General features: G+C 38.1%; 1 protein-coding gene and 1 pseudogene across 2 annotated transcripts in view; one reads left to right on the top strand and one right to left on the bottom strand.

Moving 5' to 3' along the window:
- The window catches only part of STK3 (serine/threonine kinase 3), a 275511-nt gene that overhangs the window by 247067 nt on the left and 13512 nt on the right, over positions 1-14932 (bottom strand). The gene's annotated exons all lie outside the window — the stretch shown is intronic.
- Positions 4313-4716, top strand: LOC125097699 (U1 small nuclear ribonucleoprotein C-like; annotated as a pseudogene).

The following is a 14932-nucleotide window of genomic DNA, read 5'->3' as shown; positions in this document are numbered from 1 at the left end:
CCAACTACACAATATCTACAAAAAACTCACCCTAAATAAAGACACAAAGAGGTTAAATAAAAGACTGGAAAAATCATACCATGTGAAACTAATCAAAACAAAACTGAAGTAGTTGTATTGATATCGGGCAAAGAAGACTGCAGAGAAATTAATGTCAGCAGATAAAGAGGGATATTTCAGGATAAAAGGATCAATTTACCAGAAGATATAACAACCCTACACATGTAAGAACCCTAAAACACAGCTTATAAAAACATGGAAAACTTAAAGAATTGAAAAGAAAAAAGGACAAATCCAAAATAATTATTGGAGCTTTCAACTCCTCTCTCAATAATTGATACAGTAAGTTTACAAAAAAGTTTACAGTAAGTTTACAAAAAAATCAGTAAGGATATAGAAGACAAACAATACTATCAACCAATTAAGTTCTTTATTTCATATCTTTTATTTCTAGCTTATTTATATAATTTTTTTCAATAATTTCCATTGCTCTCATAAATTCTCCTAACTCTTCACAGGTGTTGTTCACCTGTCACCAGATACTTTTAACACAGTAATCATCGTAACTTCAGAGTCCCTGTATGATAGTTCCAGCATCTGGACCATCTCTGGGTCTGGTTTGGTAGACTATTTCATCTTTTGACAAAGAATCACGTCCCTTACTTTTGGAGATGTTGTATTATTTCCACTTGAATCCCAGACAGTCTCCCACTCCCCAACCACAAACACAAAAACTGATATAGAATTGCCTAGTCTAAGTGCCTCTGGGGGAACAAAAAAGGCACATAGATGATACAGGAATTGTGTCCTAATACGTAAAGAATTCTTATCAATAGTAAGACAAAAATCCAAAAATAAAAATGGCAAAAAATATGAGCAGACATTTCACCAAAAAATATACATATAGCTAACAAGCACATGAAAAGTAAAAATACCAACAAATGGCTAATGAGCATATTGTCTCATGAGGGAAATAAAAAATAAAACTACAGTAAGATACCACCACCCCCCAAAATGTCTAAAATTAAAAAGATAATACTGAGTATTGGTAAGGATATGGAACAAGAGGATCTCTCATACACTGATATTAGAAATGAAAAGTTAGTCACTTTAAAAAAAAGATGAACAGTTCTTCTAAACTTATTGGCACACACTTATACAATTCTACTTCTAGGCATTTACCTGAGAAAAGAACAAAATGTCCACCAAAGACATGTACACATATATTCATAGCAGCCTTATTCAAAACAACCAAAAATTGGAAAAAAAAATCCAAATGTCCATCAATTAGTAGGTGAATAAACAAACTATGGTAAATCCATACACTAGAGGAGAATACTGAAAGGGTTCTAGTCAAAGCCCCCTCCCCTGCCAAGCTTACAGACAAAACTCATAGGTGTCTGCACTTGGCCCTAATGCTTTGTTTTTCCGGGTCATGGTGCCCCTCCTTCTCAGAAAATAGACCACCACAAAACACATTCTTCTCTAGTAGGACCACACCCCACACCCCAGATAAGCCACGAACAGAGTCCCCCAAGAAACCTGTCACCTCCCTCTCTACCTGGCCAAGAGCTGACCACCTCCTCACACACCCTCCTCCCCCATGGGCACAGCTACAACCCTCTCACATCCTTAAAACCCCTCAAAAGGACCAGCCTAATAGAAACTTAGGGCCAACATCTCTCCTGATGTCTGGCCTCTCTGCTCCCTTTGAGAGTGAATGAATTCTGTCCTGCTTGTTGCTCTGTGCTTTGTGCAATTCTTTGCCACCCATCTCACTGGCAAAAAAACAAAAAACAAAAACCTCTGCAAAGATCCCAAACAAATCTCAAAATGATTATTATTGAGCCAAAAAAAATTTTTTTTAAATCAAACTAAAAGAGTAAATTTTATTCTATGTGAATTACATCTCAATAACAATTACAAAAAAACAAAAAAGTATCTAAATGTAGTTGTAAGGAGGGATGCCTGGGTGGCTCAGTAGGCTAAGCATCTGCCTTAGGCTCAGGCCATGATTCCAGCATGCTGGGATCGAGTCCCACATCAGGCTCCTGGATCAGCGGGGAATCTGCTTCTCCCTCTCCCTCTGCATGAGCTCTCTGACAAATAAATAATATCTTTAAAAACTAACTAAATAAATAAATGTATGTATGTATGTAGTTGTAAGGAAAGTATTCATGATTATAGCAAGAGCAATTTAGTGGCATGGTAAAGGCAGAAGCCAAACTGCAATGGTATGAGACAACAGAATCAAGTGAAGGATAAGTAACAACAATTACGGATCACCCTCCACTATAAGTTTCTGGAAAGGGTAAGTGACTGGAGACAGGACTTTGAGAAAGAAGATAAAGTCAAACAAACAAAAACCCACTGGAAATGCCTGAATAAATATAGAGGCTGTTTTGAATGAATTTGTAAAGTAAAGGAAAACTGAAAATACAAGTGACAAGAAGAGTTAACTACCAAAACATGTCCCTGAAAAGGCTGGAAGGAACGAGATCCAAAGCACATGTGGACGGAACTGACTTAACCTCAAAGGGTTGGGGACACCTTTCTCATTATAATAGGACAAAAGGATGAGCAGACTTAAACAGTAGATTAATGGCAGAAAGCTAAGGGAGCTCTTAGATACTGACTTCTATTTGCTTTAGGAAGCCAGAGGGATATTCATCTACTGTGAGTGAGGAAGTTAAAATCTAAGATTTGAGAATACAAGACCAGATTTGAAATAGCCAGAGTGGAGAACAAAAACAAAACAAGACAAAACAAAACACCTCACCAAGTTTAAAAGGATTACTAGATAGCACTGCAGGCTTTTTTGAGGCCTTGTTAGAGAACCATCCATTTAAAATGGCAATTGTTGGGGCACCTGGGTGGCTCAGTCAGCTGGGCATCTGCCTTCAGCTCTGGTCATGATCCCAGGGTCCTGGGATGGAGCCCCACAGTGGGTTCCCTGCTCAATGGGAAGCCTGCTTCTCCCTCTCTTCCTCTGCCTGCTGCTTCCCCTACTTGTGCTATCTCTCGCTATCAAATAAATAAAAATCTTTAAAAAACAAAATAAATAAATAAAATGGCAAACGTCGAGGTTTCGTATTTTCTTCAGCACTGCTCACAAGTCTTAAAGTATGTAAGGAAAAAGCAAACAATGGAATCAGGCATTTTGCCAGAGACATGCTGCAGAACAACAATGACATAAAGGAACTAAAGATACTGGTGAAAGAATGGCTAAGATATGGATCTGATAAGAAAGAAAAAAAAAAATACGAAGGGGCTAATAAGCAGGGGGAAAGAAAAAAGTAGATACTATGAACCAAAAACCATATACATATTCCTACTAGAAAAAGAGTCAATCTCTTAAATTTTCAAAAATATTCACTACTATGCTTCAGAAAGCAAAGGTGTTTCATGTCCTTCACGGCTAAACAAGCACAAGGAACTCAAAAGGAGCCAAGCACAAGACACAGTGAGGGAGACAGCTGTACACTAACAACTCTCTTTAATACTAAGCCAAAAGGTAATCCAACCACTACATACTTCCTCAGAAGTTGCAAACGTTTTCTATAAAGCAGGTTCTTAATCTGGCTTAATTTAAACAAACAAGTCATAGGTCCTTCAAGCGAATCCAGTAAACACTTAATAAGAATTTTCTATTACTTCACAGGTCTCATTTTCTCAACACGTTGGACAATGGAAATGTTACCAGTGTAACTGAGGAAAAAAGATGGTCTCTGGGGTGTTTATCAAGTGAAAACACATGATTTACTTTGGTAAACAATTCCTGTTTTATGTCATTTGTCTTTATTTCCTCTTTCCCTTTCTGGTGTTTTAAGTGAAAACTAATCATTTCAATTATGGTTTAATTTTAAATAATTTTTATTTGTCTGCTTTGAAAACCCTTACAGCTAAAAAAACCCAAAAACCTCATAATTAAAAGCCAATTTAAAATACATATACACATACACACACATTTTCCTATTTTGTTGCCTTGGCAAACACAATATAATGAGCATAATTTCATCTAAACTTGACATACTGTGATTTTTAACACCTTGGGCTTTCATCTTAACTCTATGTTTTTAACCAGAGGTCCAAAAAATTCTTAACTAGTGCCTTTAGAGCACACACTATCCCAGGTATGAGGGAATTTTGTGAAGAACAAGTAATGCACAAGAGATTTCTCTTATGGAACTAGCTAGATAGGGTTTATTACATACGTAAGCAGACATACCCCAGAACTATCTTATTAAAACAAGTCAGTGGCAGTCATTTCTTGGTGGCATGGGACAGAGTGATCACTGGCCTGCAGAGCAACATGCCTAAGCATTACTGTGACTACTGATAACTCATGCCTCACCCGTGACTTTCCGTCTTTGAGAAAGACACACGCAGAAGCAGGAAACACAAAGATAATGTGAAGACTACTGTCAGAAATTGATGGAAGAGCAGGTTCAGGGCTTCAGTGACAAAACCACCCCCGCATTTCAATAAGGAAAAATACCTCCTACAGATGCAATGATCCAACCTCCCCCCAGTCTCCCTAGTCCTCCTGGCCCTGGGATGATGCCTCCATTCTATATGGGGGGCCCTCCTGCTCCTGGAATGCGACTGCCTATAGGAGGCCACATGCCAATGACGCCTGGGCCCCCAATGATGAGACTTCCTGCCCATCCCATGACGATGCCCATGTGGCCAGGAATGACTCGACCAGACAGATAAGGAGAGACAGGAACTTTTTTTTTTTTTTTTAAAGATTTTATTCATTGGACAGACAGAGATCGCAAGTAGGCAGAGAGGCAGGCAGAGAGAGAGGAAGGGAAGCAGGCTCCCCGCCAAGCAGAGAGCCCGATTCGGGGCTCGATCCCAGGACCCTGAGATCACGACCCGAGCCGAAGGCAGAGGCTTTAACCCACTGAGCCATCCAGGTGCCCCGACAGGAACTTCTTTATATCCATTTTATATTACTTGTTCTACTTCCCCAGGAGACTATGGTGCTGAGACTCTGGATGTTTTCTAATGACATGACAAGGAAAACTTGCTCCCCCTTCCTATCAAAGAGAATAGTTTTTGCAGGGGAGTAGTGACCAAAAAAAAAAAAAAAAAAAAAAAAAAAGGCGATTTTCATTTTACTGTGAAATGTGAAAATAAAACTGTCAACTGTTTCAGTTAAAAAACAAACAAACAAGTAAGTAGCTAATACTGTCTTTTCCTTTCCTGTCATTTAACTTCTATCTCATAAAGTAGGAGAGAACATAATCTATTATACTGCTGTTGCTAATACCGTAAAGAAAAGCAGTCTTCTCCCACATTGTTTTCAGACATTAGAATTCTTTTTTTTTTTTAGCTACAACCAACTTCTCTAGTAATTCAGTATGCAAATGCCCACTTCAATCTTACCCTCATCTACAAATGTATTTATCTCACTTTTGTGTTTCCTGTTCACTTCGGAATTTCTGTTAATATTTTTTCCAAGGTCCCAATACAAAGTTTTTTACATCTTCAATGGGAGGGTGGAGGAATCATTCTATATTCACTAATTTCAGTTTTCTCCGCATTCTCCTCAATATTTTATCATTCAAGAATAAGTTACAAAAAATTACACCAGGGGCACCAGGGTGGCTCAGTTGTTAAGCATCTGCCTTTGGCAAAAAATTCCACCTCAGAAAAGAGTAATAAAGTGCTATATTGTCTAATATGCTTATCTTTTAGAGATGCATACTGAATTAGTCAAGAAGGCTATGAGGGGCGCCTGGGTGGCTCAGTTGGTTAAGCATCCAACTCTTGATTTCGGCTCATGCCATGACCTCGGGGTCGTGTGACTGAGCCCCATTTGGGGCTCTGTGTTCAGTGTAGATTGTGCTTGTCCCTCTCCCCCTGCTCTTCCCCCAACACCTGCTCACATGCTAATAAATAAATAAAATCTTTTAAAAAAAAAGATAAGATATAATATCTTGAGATTACTTCAAAATACCAAAGGGTGAGGGACATGTATGGAAACATAAATTACGTAAGATTGGCCAGATGTATTAAATTGTTCAACATGGGTGATGGGTACAGAGGTTTATTCTCTCTTCTTTACAAAACTATTTCAAGTTTTCCATAATAAAAAAAAATTTTTTTTAAGAGTAAATGGTAGGTTGGGGCGCCTGGGTGGCTCAGTGGGTTAAAGCCTCTGCCTTAGGCTAAGGTCATGATCCCAGGGTCCTGGGATCAAGCCCCACCATCGGGCTCTCTGCTCAGCGGGGAGCCTGCTTCCTTTCCTCTCTCTCTGCCTGCCTCTCTACCTACTTGTGATCTTCCTCTGTCTGTCAAATAAATAAATTAAATCTTAAAAAAAAAAAAGAGTAAATGGTAGGAATTAAATGAATTGGCCTAGGAAATAAAAAATTTATATTCCTTGTAAATTATAATAAAATCTAGAAGTAAATTAAATGCCTGAACATATTATTAATTAACTATAGAACATCTATTCATGAGATTATCAAGTAGCCACTAAAAATCATCTGTAGAAAACTCACTAACATAAAACAATTGAAAAATATATTGCTAAAAGAAAAAAGGGCAGGTTACAAAATAATGAGCACAGAAATAAATCATTTTCATGTTTTCTTTTAAGCACAGGTGTATCTGCATACATCCATTCACACAAACACACTGGCACCAAACTACCAGGAGACTTTGATTTGTTCACTGCTATAATCCCCAGCACCAAAAACTGTGCTCTGGACATAAGAGGAATTCAAATATTTGCTGCAGGTAAATATTTTAGGATACCAAGCACCAAGGTTTGATTGGGGGGGGGGGTGTCACTCTATCTTATGCTTTTGTTTCCTAAGTTTTCTAAAATAAATATTCATTTTTTTATATAATTGGGGGAAATTTTTAAAATTGTATAAGAAAATTAAAATTTTTCTGCATGACTCAACAATTGTTTCATGAAATGCATTCCATAAAATCATTTTATACACTGAAAAGAAAGGCCTCTTTATATAGGCTGAACTAATAAACTAACCATGACAATCAGAACTAGTAAAATCAGTATCTGTTAATCAGTCTTACTCCTGTGAGTGAATTTTGCAACTGCTTACAAAATACCATCTTTAGAAAAGCTAAACTTTTTTTTTTTTTAAGATTTATTTATTTATTTATTGGGATGCCTGGGTTGCTCAGTGGGTTGGGAGTCTGCCTTTGGCTCATGTCATGATCCAAAGGTCCTGGGATCAAGTCCTGCATAGGGCTACCCACTCGGTGGGGGGCCTGCTTCTCTCTCTGCCTGCCACTCCCCATTTGTACTTTTGTACTTGTTCTCTCTCTCTCTGCCAAATAAATAATCTTTTTTTTTTTTTAATTTGACAGAGAGAGAGAGAGAGACAGCATGAGAGGGAGGGGCAGAGCGGGAGGGAAGGAGAATCTCAAGTAGACTCAGTACTCAGTGTGGAGCCTGACATAAGGCTCAACCTCACAACCCTGAGATCATGACCTGAGCTGAAACCAAGAGTCGGTCAGTTGCTTAACTGACTGTGCCACCCAGGCATCCCCCAAAACTAAACTTTCTAAAGTGCATCTTCATAATGGGTACAAAAACTGACCAAACTGTATTTAAAAATTCATCCATTTACATCCACTTAATATACAGTTACTGAATTTGTAGACAATAAGCTACATGCTGGGGTAAGGCAAAGAAAGTTAAGATACAGCCCATGACAACCCAGAACTCCTAATAAAGTAGGAAAGACAGATACATAAGAGCTAAAGGAAACATGGGATGCCTGGGTGGCTCAGTGGGTTGAGCCACTGCCTTGGGCTCAGGTCATATCCCGGGGTCCTAGGATCAAGTCCTGCATTGGGCTCCGTGCTCAGCGGAGATCCTGCTTCTCTCTCTGCCTCTGCCTGCCACTCTGCCTGCTTTTGCGTGCGCATGCGCATGCGTTCCCTCCCTCCCTCTCTCTTTCCCCTCCCCCCACGTAAATAAATAAATAAATAAAATCTTAAAAAAAAAAAGAGCTAAACGAAATGTAATAATAAAGGTAGTTAACATTTATTAGGGCTTTTATTGGCCTTATGCTGAGCACTTAACAAGCATTTTCTCATTTAATCTCTGTAACAACCTTTTTGGTAGCTGTTAAAATATTCTCAGTTTTTAATAAGAAAGCTAAAAACTAAAAGTTTTTTTTTAATTTTTTTTTTTTAATTTATTTGACAGACAGAGATCACAAGTAGGCAGAGAGGCAGGCAGAGAGAGAGGGGAGGAAGCAGGCTCCCCGCTGAGCAGAGAGCCCGATTCGGGCCTCGATCCCAGGACTCTGGGATCATGACCTGAGCCGAAGGCAGAGGCTTTAACCCACTGAGCCACCCAGGCGCCCCAAACTAAAAGTTTTTAATAAGAAAACTAATAAGAAAATAAGAAGTTAAGTGACTTCGCCAGTCACTAAGTCAATAAATAGCAAAACGAAATCAAACCAACGTCTGTCCAAGAGATAGTATGGAGCCTCTCACTGTTAGGAAGCTAGGAAATATGAAAGCACACTCATTAATTCCCATCTATTACTACCTCGAGTACCATATTTTTAAGGGGGATATTCTTTTACAAGTGTTCCCAGGAATTTCTCATCTTCAAATTAATTAGTTATTTCTACTCTGAAATGTACTATTACAGACACGAAATATGATCTCTTAGAACAGGATTTAGCAACTTCATTTTTTCTCCCAAAGCTACAGTATGCACTCAAGAGATTAAACAGATAAACTTTTAGCTTATTTTGTGCTTCTTAAATTCCAAATCACCATACCATATTATATGAAATGATAGATGGTCTAGGCAAATAGCAATTTAAATTAGGTTTTAGGAAATGTGGTATGGGGGAACCAAAGAGATGAAGTTCTGAAGTACATTAAGGTCATTATGATAATGGTAGAATACTGCAAACTGTGTAAGATAAACAACATACTCTTCCTCCAGAGATTTCTTCCCAATCTTCTAAATGTCCTACAAGCCAAATTCCATAATGGAGATGAGAACTAAAAAACTGTAAAACTAGGGCATGGTTTTGTTTCTTGCAACCGAGAAATGTGGTTACAAGGATCCGGGCTTAAAAAGTTAACAGTGTAAATGATAGGAAAGAACAAATTCAAGAGAAATTCTGAAAGAATCATCATTTCTTACTGCATACAAGATAAAAAGATGGGACAGAACCTAACATATCCGCTCAATCACCTAATTTCCATAACCTACACTCTAGACCCAATGGGCTATTCCTTGAAGATCCTGAATTTTCACATCACACATTTTTCAGAAATCACATAATCACTGTACTACAAAGGACAGATTTGTATAGTTATTTGTACATGATGCAAGATACAGAGGTAATACTTCTATATGTCCATTCTCTCTTACCTGATCTTGTCATTTAACCACTTCTTTAAAGATACACTCAAAAGTCTTCTCTGGGACGTCAGAGATAGCCTTCTGTCCTCTACCACCATCCCTACCCACCTACCCATCCAAACACAAAGAACTAATTCCATTGTCAACTATGGTCCCATAGCACTTAGCACACTGAATCATTATTCCTTTCATTATTTATTTACTATATGAGTTTAATCACTACTAGAGCTAAAATGGGAATTCCATGAAGATATGGATCATGTCTCATCCAGCCTCATATCTGCAGAATCACACACTACTTTTCTTCAACAAATAAAAGAATAAACAAATGGAAAAAAAAAAAAAAAAAACAAATTTGCTAACTACTAGAGACCTTATGGAACTTCAAAATGCCAGTCACACAGTGCCCTTAAAGAGAAAAACCTACCTTCATGTGTAAGTTGTTACGGTTCATCACATGCTACCTCAAACTAAATCAGCTTTACCATCCCAGCAATAAAAACTAAATATAGCTAGAACTTGATCCAGAGGCCAAAAACATCCACCCAAAGGTTGAAATGGCCAACAGGGATGTTCCAAATTTCATGTGCAAAATGGTCCAATTCACCTTAGGTTTCAGAAAGTATGAATGATACGTGAACAAAGATGACAAAGGCCATGGGAGCTCACGTCATTTTTCCAAGTGACTCTAAGCTGCTACCTCCTTTATTTTGGAGCAAATTCCACAAGCCAGTATCAGAGACAATGAAGCTCATACGGAACAAGCAGCTGACTTTGCACCTTCCCATGCTCCCCCATGCACATTTCCTGAGTTATCCTTGCAATAAAATTCTATCACTGAAGACAATCTGTGTATCTCTCTTCCTTTTGGTCTTAAAGGACCTAAGGAGCAGAGTAACTACTACAGGAAACTAAGCAGAAAGAAGACACACACACCAAATGTAAACTGGCACAAGAGTGACGTCACTCCTCAGTAGAGAGGTTAGGTGGAAGGCAGGGATTCCATTGTGAACACATTACTTCTGAGAGACAGCAAAGTAGTCAACTATTATCTAGTAGATTGAAAATACTGAGTAACACTGACCACAAAAGACTGATTCTTAAAGGTATGTATTTGTGGGTCATTTTGATCAAAGTTGAAAACTTAAGAGTGGATAAACTCACCAAGGAAATAACTACATTAAAAAAAAGAGGAGGAAGGCCATGTCAATGCAAGGTCAGTGTCAATTATGAATTGGAAAGAAGAGCACTAAAACGGAGAAACAGAAGCAATAGAAAAATCAGAAGGCCAGAGAGAAAGAAAGCTTTCAGAAACATATAGGGATACCTCGGTGGCTCAGTTGGTTAAGGGTATGTCTTGGGCTCAGGTCATGATCCTGGAGTCCCTGGATCAAGCCACAGTCTGGGCTCCCTGCTCCGTGAGGAGTCTGCTTCTACCTCCCCTCCCCATCCCCTACTCCTGCTCTCTTATCCACTCTTTCAAATAAATAAAACCTTGAAAGAAAGATAGATAGATAGAGGGATAAGAACAGAAAAAAGGTTTCTGATCTCCCCAAGCAATATCTAAAAATGTGCTACCTTAAAGCAGTTTCATTAGACAGACAAGGCCTGAGCATGTTTCAACAGAATGAAGCCTTACAAATAGAGATTTTAAAGATTCTAAAATCGGGGAACAAAAATGTGACTGTAAGAATAAATATATATAAATATAAGAAGGGACGTGTTCAATGGTTACCTGAAAGTTAGAACGAGAGGAAATTGCCCTCCTATAATACAAGAAAAATTATGTAGGAACAATAATCACATGAAATGAGGATGAACGAATATAAGGTACTTCTGCCTGCCAGTCACAGAATTTCAACCTTCTCTACAAAGTAGATGAAGTAATCTGTGCAATATCATGTGAAAATATAAGTGTAGGACAAAAAAAGAGAGTGCAAATTTAGGGGACTGGAGCTCTGACGCTAGTCAGGAGTTAACAGCTTTTTCTGAAAGTCTGTTAACACCGAACTAGCTCCCTGCAAGAAACAGAGCAGTCATAAAAGACTTAAGGTAGGAAAAAAAAAAGAAGGAAAGAAAGAAAGGACTCTACTTAATCCTTCTTTCTTTTCTCTGTTTCCAGCTTTGGAGCAGCGGTTTACAAGTTTGTAGACAGGTTGTAACTTCTGCTAAGGACGTCTCTTTAGCTTTGAAGAGACGGAAATAAACTTCAGAAGAAAGAAGGCACGGCTAGCTGCTTATGACGGGCTAAAGGTTTATTTTGTTTTTGTTTTTAGCTGTGGTAAAATATACATAACATAAAATTTATTATTTTAACTATGTTTTTAAAGATTTTATTTAGTTACTTATTTGAAAGAGAGAGAAAGAGAGCATGCGAGCGGGGCAACAGGCAAAAGGAGAGAGAAAGTGAAAACCTCAAGTACACCACGGTGAGCATGGAGCCCAACCCAAGCCTTGATCTCATAACCCTGAGATCATGACCTGAACTGAACCCAATAGTCAGATGCTTAACCACCTGAGCCACTCAGGCACCCCTACTGTTTTAATTATTTTTAAGTGTACACTTAAGTGGTATTAAGTACATTCACACTGTTAGGCAACCATCACCACTATTCATCTCCAGGGCTTTTCATTATCCCAAACTAAAACTCTTTATCCATTCAACGACTTCCTATTTTCCCCTCCCCTAGTTGGAACTAACCACCATTCAACTTTGTGTCTTGATGAACTCCAATCATACAGTGTATGTGTCTTGTGTCTGGTTTCTTTCCGTTAGCAGGTTTTTAAGATTCAGTCATGTTGTAGGTAGCATGTATGACAAATTTCATTCCTTTCAAGGTTGAGTAATATACCAGAATGTATATAACACATTTTGCTTATCCATTCATCAGTGGACACTTTTAGCTACTGTGAATAATGCTGAAAATAAACTCTGGTGTACAGACATCTCTGAATCCCTGCCTTCAATTCTTTTGGATATATACCTAGAAAAGGAACTGCTGGATCATATGGTAATTGTACGTTTCCTTTTTTATGGAACCATCACACTGTTTTCCACAGTGACTGTAGTATTTTACGTTCCAGGGTACAAAAATTCCAATTGCTACATATCCTAGACAATACTTATTTTCTGGCTTTAAAGGAAAAGAAGCTAAGACAACACTTATTTTCTGGAAATATAGATATAAATATAGATATAGTTATAGATATATAGATAAAATAGCCCCTCCTAAACAGTGTGACATGATCTCATTGTGGTTTTGATTTGCATTTCCCTAATGGGGAGGAATGTTGAGGTTCTTTTCACAGACTTACTGTCTATATCTTCTTTGGAGAAATGTCTATTCAAGTCCTTTGCCCATTTTTCTTGGGGTGGGGGGGATGCGTAGTTGGGCCAAATACTTTTAAAGAGGAACACAGATGAAGTCTTTCTACATTGCTGCTCCTAGTCTCTTGTCAAGAATAATTAGGATATGCCTTCTAGATCTCTTGGGAAACTAATCATGGAGAGGAGGACCTAGTTAGAGAGCAAATCCAGCAGAAGAAAAGAACTTGCAACTCTTCAAGAACAGAGGTACCCTTCCCTTTAAAGATCCTTCCACCTCATTTCAGCTCTGTAATTTTCAGTGTGTTTTTCTTTCATGGCAAATTTCCCTATATTTTACTAATCACACAATTGGCAGCTTTATTACCACTAATAGTAGCTATCTAGTAAGTTAGAACCTTTATTAACATACTGTTATTGCTGCCATATGCTAAGCACTATGTTGCATCTTACATGCAATACCTCATTTAAGATTAAGTTCTCAGAGCACCTGGGTGTCTCAGTTGGTTAAGCGTCTCCATTCAGCTCAGGTCATGATCCCAGGGTTCCTGCTTCTCCCTCTCCCTCTGCCCCTTCCCTCCCCAGCTTGTGCACACGCTCTCTCTCTCTCTCTCTCGCTCGCTCTCTCTCTCTCAAATAAATAAACAAAATCTTAAAAAAAAATTTTTTAATTTTCCTCTGGGTGCCTGGATGGTGCAGTCAGTTAAGCATCCGTTTTGGCGCAAGTCATGATCTCAGGGTCATTAAGACTGAGCCTCACATAAGGCTCTATACTTACCATGGAGTCTGCGTAAGACTCTCTCTCCCTCTCCCTCTGCCACCCCCCCACCACCCCACACACTCTCTTTCTCTCTCCCTCTAAAATAAATAAATCTTTTTAAAAATTAAATAAGTAAAATAAAATTAAGTTCTTCTCTTCAACCCTAGTAGTTTCATCTTGAATACTGTTAGAAAAGTAAAACATCTTTAAAACACATGAAAGGTTTTCATTCTTCAGTCTTTCAATTCCACTATCAAGCAATGTCAGTCTAAATACTAGCCTTAAAGAATTTTTTTTAAAGATTTTATTTAGTTATTTGACAGAGAGAGAGCACACAAAAGAGAACACAAGCAGGGGGGCGCTGTAGAGTGAGAGGGAGAAACAGACTCCCCACTGAGCAGGCAGCCTGATGCGGGGCTTGATCCCAGGACCCTGGGATCATAACCTGAGCTGAAGGCAGATGCTTAACTGACTGAGCCACCCAGGTGTCCCTTAACTAATATTTTTAATTTATACAACAATGACTCTGTCTTGAATCCAGGAAAATCAAACATCTTTTCTACTTCAACCACAGAAAGTACATTTTTACCTCAAACTCATAAAATTTAAGGATCCTCTTTTTCTGTTCCCTTTTGTTTTTTAAAGGCCAAACACTTTGTAAATATTTAGATGTTTAGCTCTAAAGTAATACAACTCATTTTTTTTTAACTCAACTGGAACGTATTTATCCAAGTGAAAGCTGTCCTTTTATCTCTTTGGAAAGCTATGTGTTTCTTCAGAAGATGTTGACAGTGACAGACACATTTCTGAAACACTTTAGAAGATATTTTCCAAGACAAATGGTTTGCAATCACTATTTCTTCTAATCTTCACAAAACCCAAAGAAAAGGAACTATTACTACCTCCATTTTGCAAGATGGAGACTTAGAAAAGTTATCTTGCCCACCAGTGCACTGAGTAAATGGCAGCAGTAAGACAAGAACCAAAGTCTGACTCTAGAGCTCTGGCTTTTAATTGTTTGGTTGTAAGTATCACTGTTTTAATAGTAAAATAGATGTGATTTGATGATCTCATAGAGGATTTACTTTTTATAAAACTGTTTTAAAATGTATGAGGGTTTAGTTAATTACTGGCACTAGAATGAGATGAAATCCACCTAAGAAAACAGATGCTCTACAATAGACAGAAGACTATTTAAAATTAAAGTCTTATTTTTCAGCTCTATCATACCATTTCCTCTCAAGTTGGGCTCTTTGCCCAAAAGTACTCTAAACTTATAATTTCCTGGCAAAGAGCTTTAAAGGAAAAGAAGCTGAGATTTTTCTCCTTCCTTCACCCTTTAGAGTCTTTCATTTTTATTTTCTAAGATTCTTTTCATTTTACCTCAATTGGAAAGTGACAGGATTCCTTTTAATTTCTTGTAACAAACCTATTCAAAGTTAAGAAATGCTGCAACATACTCCCT

Source organism: Lutra lutra, chromosome 4, assembly GCF_902655055.1.
Source record: "Lutra lutra chromosome 4, mLutLut1.2, whole genome shotgun sequence".
Taxonomy (NCBI): Eukaryota; Metazoa; Chordata; class Mammalia; order Carnivora; family Mustelidae; genus Lutra; species Lutra lutra.
This window is presented reverse-complemented; position numbering and strand designations above follow the sequence as displayed.